At 48.7% G+C, this 6692-nt stretch overlaps 1 long non-coding RNA gene across 1 annotated transcript; it reads right to left on the bottom strand.

Annotated features, from left to right (window-relative positions):
• Positions 1–1674: 1674 nt before the first annotated feature.
• Positions 1675–5921, bottom strand: LOC121664453. Its single transcript, XR_006016015.1, has 3 exons — positions 4599–5921; positions 3524–4282; positions 1675–2269 (listed from the first exon to the last, which is right to left on the bottom strand). It is a non-coding gene; the product is annotated as an uncharacterized LOC121664453 (long non-coding RNA).
• Positions 5922–6692: the final 771 nt, after the last annotated feature.

Below are 6692 nucleotides of genomic sequence, written 5' to 3'. Positions count from 1 at the left end.
GCAGCTCAGGGACAACACACAATGAACACAGCAAACACACAGTGAAACTCCCTCCAACACACCTGCAGCATGTCCCAAGAACTGCAGCATGTCCCAAGGAAGCAGAGAGGAGACACACTTGCCCGCAGCCCAGCACAAAAGCAAGCCAGGTACCTCAGCATTTCAGACAAGCTACCCTTCTCCGTCCTAGCAGGGTCTGACCAAAGCAGGCTCCAAGCTCTGCTCTCTTTAGAGGCACAGGTAACTGTTAGTTTGTGCAGGGAGCTGAAATCCTTCCTCCATCCCCGGGAAAGGCTCTTTGTGTAGCTCTTTCCTCCTGCAGAAATAAATGAGCCAAGGGCAACAGGCAGGCACGTTGCATTATTAACCTCTCCTTTGCTGCAGTGCTAGGAGGACACAGAGCACTATGAGCCAAAACCCTACTGCAGGCTCTGAGATGGGACCTCACAGCACAGGCACACTCAGGCTTCTGAGCACCAAAACCAGAGACCCTGGGGGGGTTGTAACAGGCACATCAGAAACATCTCTCCTGTCATTGCTGCTGCACTCATGAGATCAAACCCACTGAATTAACTGGACACTTTTGGTGTCTTGCAGACTACACAAAGCTGCAGCAAAAGCTGTAATGAGGATCCAGAGAGAAGAGGAAAGTGCTGGCAGAGACAGCTCACAGGATGGAAGAGGTGCAGATGGGAGTACTCCCCACCCCCATTTTAACCCATGAAGTGCTCACTTCAAGAAAGGACTGACTGCAATGCTCAATCACTTCAGATGTTATCAAAATATTTACATTCCCTACCAAAAAACTGCACTGAGATCACTTACCCAGCTGCAACCTTATGAAGGCCCAATCATGAAGTCCCAAACAAGCAGCCCACAGTCCTCTTTGTTCCAAACAGGGCTCATATTTGTTTTCTTCAGAGAAAGAAGGAAAATCAAGTTGGGTCCTTTTAGCCATTTTTTCGTTGCCTTCCTCTGAGCAATGCAATCACCCATTGCAAGGGAGAACATAGATTTATTTTTTTTGGTAGCACAGACCTCAACATCCAGCCTTGGGTTTATTTTCTCCCTTTTTATCCCTACGCTGGGAATCAATTTGGTTTCCTCATTTTTTACTTAATTTACATCTCACTTTCAAACCCTGAACTGCTTCTGTACTCTTTTCTAAATCAAGACACTATTTAAATTCCTGCCTTTCAGAGACCCAGCATTAGCTGTGCAGTTAACAAACTTGAAAAGAATAAATTGTTTTATCCTCACTGCCTCTTAAAAGAAAACAAAATCCTTGACCCCAACAAGTGTAATGCCTCCTAGGTTTTCTTTTTCTTTAGTTCTATGAAACCATTTAATCCAGCCAGCTGTCTTTGTATCAATGCAAAAGAAAATTTACAAGCCTCCAGAAGTTAATCACAGTTCAAGGGGAATCTCTGACACAGAGGTTAGGAAAGGCAGTAACCAAGGCTGTGCCTGACAGGAGACAGTGCTTTGGAAAGATGGGTAGGCTTTGGATGGAGGCTCAAGCCTGACTCAGCAAAGTGCTGGCACAGGATCTCAGCCTCAACAAAAAAAAGGGACAGATGTCAAGGGTGACAATGTCTGTGCAGTTACAAGATAGTTCAATAGTTGTTCCTGGGACTGCCACTATCTTAATCCCAACTGCCTTGGCATCCTGTTTCCTGGCAGCTAAAAACTATCTGAGACCCTGTGAACACAGAAAATGCAGCAGCAGCACCACTCTGTAGGACCAGGGCTCAGTGGTCCTTCCCAGTCACAGAGGCAGAGCAGAGCTCAGTGTCTCCTCCCTCACCCCCAGCTCTTCTCTGCCAGCCGGGTCCTGCCAGGGCATTCTCCACCCCTCCCACCAACGGGGCACCACAGGCTGGGAGCAGCAGGCTCTCCCTCTGCTCCACCCAAGACACAGAACCGCCTGCAAGCCCAAGCACATGGCAGCTCTCTGCAAATGGACACCTCATGCCACTAAAACCACAGCCACACCTGAGCGCCCAGCACGATCCTCCAATGGTCAGCCCCAAGGACCACCCCAAATGCCACAGGCAGGCCTTCCCTCCAACCTCTCCAGGCTGAGGAAAAATGTGCTTAACCAGATCCACAACAGCTCGGCTGGCACTTGCAGCTTCTGGCATCACCTGGCAGCTCCATTTGCAGTAGGAGGGCTCTCCTTGGCTCCTGGCTTCACAGCAAATCGGTCATCCCCAGCCTAGCAGATCTAGTGCCTCTGCAGGGCACTTCCAAACGCCAACAGCTGGCTCTGTGATGAGAAGAAAGGGAGAGAAAGACTAGAAAACACAACAGTTGTAAGTGGAACACAGGGATGGGACAAACCCAGCCCGTGACATGCGTTTCAACCTGAGCCCACAGGAGCACCTGGCATGATTAGAGCAGCTACAAAGCACCAGGCTGTTTGAAAGCAGTGCTGTGAAAGGGGTAGCTTGTTTTATTTATCACTTGAGAAGCACCAAAGGAACAAGCTGCTGTCCTTGCTGTTGCCAGCCAGCTGGTGCAGCTCCCTGCAGCACGCAGGGCTGTGCTGAGAGGTGCTGGGGCAGTCCGCAGGCACCAGCTCTGCTGGGCAAGGAACTTACTAACTGAAGCAGGCACCAAGAAAAAAAATCAAAGCCAAATGTGGCTTTTCTTGCACTGGGCAGTTGCCTTCACAGGTCCAATACAACCACACAACAGCCAAAATTGCAGAGTTTGAACTCAAGCAAAATCCCAAAGCATTTGGCTGGGTTGCTTAAGGAGGGACTACTGGATTGCCTTTGGCTTAGCCAAATATTTGACTGCATTTGTATCCAAAAGTCTTTTGCTTAAAAGATTGGGAGTTTTGCTAAAAAACAGCCATGCAGAGGCTGTTCTGGGCTGGAACCTGAGCCAGGGCTTTCTGATTTTTAAACAAGGCATCTGGTACATCCCCTAGAAGAGCCTCTGCTCTCTGCCCTGGAGGTACTGTCAGACTCTACAGCTTTTGTGTGATCAAGGTCTCCATGCTGACTCCCATCACATCACATATTAGCAGTGGGTGCAGAGGGACAGATTTTCGTTTTCCACAAAGAAGTTGTCCAAGCTGAAGTATTAAACAAGCTCCTCAGGTTCTTCCTTTGAACCTCTTCCCATCCTTCACACATCCCAAGAACTACTGCGAATCAAAGAGGCAGCAACAAAACCAGCCCCAGACATCTCCTGAGATTCTCCTTAAGGGAAACATTCCCACTCATGAAAGACCAGCTTTGTAATAAACATACAGCCTCAAAAACAGAGGGGAAAACCCTTCAAAACATAAAGCAGAAGCGGAGTCACTCATGACATTGGAGTGGTTGATCAGAAAAGCTGGTCAAATGGGTCTGTGTAGCAAACACCAAGGGCCTGAGAGAGTAAACCTGTCCAGCCACTGTACCATTTAAAACAAGGGGGGGTTTAGAAGACAGACAGTAGCCACATTAAAAAAAAAAAAAAAACCAAACCAAATCAATAAAGAAATTATAAAAGGTTAAAAGATAGGCACCTGAGTGGGGGTAGGAACAGCCGGGTTTGCATCTTGGTGACCATCAGCACAAGCATCTCTGAGTTCCAAGGCCGAGCTGCAGGACAGATCCACCTGATTGGAGCTGTGAGCCTTACTGCAGAGTTTTGGTTTCCCATTATAGGAACAGCTCAAGAGGTTTGATTTGAGCAGCGTCTCTCTGCCAAGGATGAAAGCAAGGACCTGAGTACCCCATTTGTGACTTCCTCTCACATTGAAAAGTCTTCCTAGTGCACTCTGGCACCTGATCTCATTAAAAAGGAAGAGAGGGAACAGATGGAAACATAAAAAGAAACTGTCAGCTGCCAACCACTGATCCCATCCTGTCTCCATCTCTCTCCCCACTGCGGCAGGAGCACAACCAGCAGCTCTTGCAAGGACAAGGCCAGCAGGAGACAAGGAGGATTTCACGTGGGCAATAAACAGTAGGAATAGATGAAATCTTGGTAAATAAGAGCTCCTTTTGTCAGGAAAGGCAACACATGAGACCTATGCCATGTTCAGGAGCCCTCCTGTCCCTGCAAACAGCAAAGAGTGGTATGCTGGCTGAAACAGCCACCATGCCTGAAGCCTTTCCAGCATGCCTCCACCTGCAGGCACCAGCAAACCCAGGAGCAAAGTCCAGCAAAAGATGAGGTGGGACCCCCAGCAGGGCCTGTAGGAATCTCTCATTTCTCTCTCCCAGCCTGTAGTTCAGGTATTGAAGCATTCCAGGAAGCCTCAGCAGGCCCCGGGGATGTCCTATAACCAAGAGCATAAGAGAAGAGACACAGAGACATCACTTTTCCTTTCAAGGTGTTTGCTTCATGCTTGTCCCTGAGCATCCCTCCTTGGACGCCACCACAGAGACAGCTCTGCAGCTTTCCCTCTCAAAGCAGCACAGGGACTCCCAGGGCAAGCAGGCTACAGAGAAGAAACTTTCCCCAATTTCTTACCCATCCCCAAACATTTTCCCCTTTCCCAGAGAGAAAAAAACCCCACACTTCCCCTCCCTGTCCCAGAGGCAGACATTAAGGTGGACCCAGGATGACACTGAAGGTCAAAAATTTGCACTCACCTAATTACAGCTCTGCCAGGTATCAAGCAAAGGGACTCGTTTCACAGGGGCTCAACTTTCTGTATTTATGCAGGAAAAGGTGAAGTCACAAAGGGAAGCAAAAAACTCTAATTCATCCCAGTGCTGGGAATGCTACAGGGAGGCTGATCTAGCCTCTCTCTGTAATTAGCCTCTCTATTTTCTGAACACCCAGTGGTTTCAACAACATATAACATCAACTTTTTTTGTAGAAAATGGTATCTTTCACCAGACTAACTTGATGGGAACAAAATGTATTACTGACAAACCTTATCTTGTCCATATCCTTGAGCACAGCTGGCTGGATCAACATACCTTTAAAACAAGTGCCTGCAGCAGTCCTGAAAGGCAGAGAAAACAGCATCTCAGCCTTGTGGCAGAACTGTGATGCAGATGATACTGCACAGGAAAATTAAGGTGTAAGTTGATTATGCATCAGCTCTTCCCCAGCAACTACCTACAAGCGGGGTCTTGTCCCTCAGAAGGCACAAGGTGTCACACCCCACGTTTGCTGTGGGCTTAGATGCCCAGCATGTCTGCAGTCAGATTACAGCACCTGCCTCCTGCCCTAGCCACCCACCTAAAGACCTTGAAGAGAAATGGAAAGGCACTGACCATCCAGCTGGTGCCTTCAGCCCTCAGCATCCTCCATCACAAAAAAAAAACACAGGAGAGGGCAAGTAAAAATTGTACCCAGGCACCAGGAACCTCTAGAGGCATCCATCAGCTGAACTGCTGAGACACTAATATCTACAGCCTCTCTTTAGCACAGCCTCAAGGCAGAGTCTTTGTTTTAACCCTCCCCAGCTGCTGCTCCCACCTTTTAAATCAGGAACTGGATGCTAATTTCTTCCAGACAAGTTCACAATAACTTGCTGGGCTGAACACAAAAAGATGGCTTCAGTTTAATTTTCCTATGACTACAACACAGAGGTTTCCAAACTTGTTTGGAAACTATTATTTTTTTCCTGGCTGGTGTCTCTAGCACTGAGAACTCCTTTTACAAATGGTATCTCCGCATAGAGATGTCTGGGATTAACCAAGCCAAATACATCAAACCTTCACAAGGAATAGCTGGGCTGCAAAGGGAGCTATGAATCCCTTTACGGAGCAGCCCCGGGAATTGGCCCAGCAGTGAGGCTGGTGGGGAAGCCAGTTTGTTAAATAACACTCCTCCAGGAGCAAAAGGAGCAACAGCTCTGCAGGCTGACTGGGGAAGGCTCCAGCTGCTAACGGAACACAGCTCCCTCCTCTGCTGCTCTGAGAGCCCTCCCTCCCCACACAGAGACAGCAGATCAGACAGCAAATTTCCCCTCAGACAGGACATTTGAGGCTGTAATGGCACCTTCAGTCCCTGGGCTTTGCTCCTCTCCACTGCTCAGCAAACTTTTCTGCCTCACTGGACACACTGGTCCCTGCATGCCCTCAGCTCGAGAGGGGACCCTGGGGAGGTCAGACCTGCCCCTCCACACTTTCAAGCTCACTGGGTTGCATCTCTGTGCAATCCTCAAACCTTGCACATAAGGTCAGCCTATTTTTTCAGTCTCATTGGCAAACCGAGCTGAAAAGCAGCTGGGGAGGAACATTCACTTGGGAAAGCAGGATTTCTCCTTCCCAGCAAGTAGCATTTGCAGGGCAGCAGACAAACTGGCTGACATTTGCAGAGAGCTCTGAAGGCACATAACCCTCTGGAAATGTGCATCATCAGTCCTGCTATTCTTGGCCCACTAAGCTTGTTTGTCTCCCACAAAAGCTGTGAGAGCACAACTCTTGCACACATGCTGTCTCCCTGGGAACTAATCCTACCTCTGTCCTCCTTGACTTAAGTGTTCATTTGAGCCCACAGCAAAACTTCAAGGCCTAGGAACACCTGGCATGAAGCGAAAACAAAGGTCAGGTATCAAGCACAACCCCTCCTGGGGAAGTACACCCATCAAGAAATCCTCTCTCACTATGCTCATAATCCAGGTAAACAGCTGCTCTTGGAGACAGAAGCAATCCAAGGAACTTCCCAGCACAAAGTCCTGCCTGGTCCCTTGGCAGGGCATGGGCTGCTGCCAGCATGGGCTTCCTGCC

This window comes from Corvus kubaryi, unplaced genomic scaffold, assembly GCF_017639235.1.
Source record: "Corvus kubaryi isolate FWS band 111438036 unplaced genomic scaffold, C.kubaryi_AGA036_p1.0 37300, whole genome shotgun sequence".
Lineage (NCBI taxonomy): Eukaryota > Metazoa > Chordata > Aves > Passeriformes > Corvidae > Corvus > Corvus kubaryi.
The sequence above is the reverse complement of the archived record's forward strand: the minus strand, read 5'-3'. Positions and strand labels throughout refer to the sequence as shown.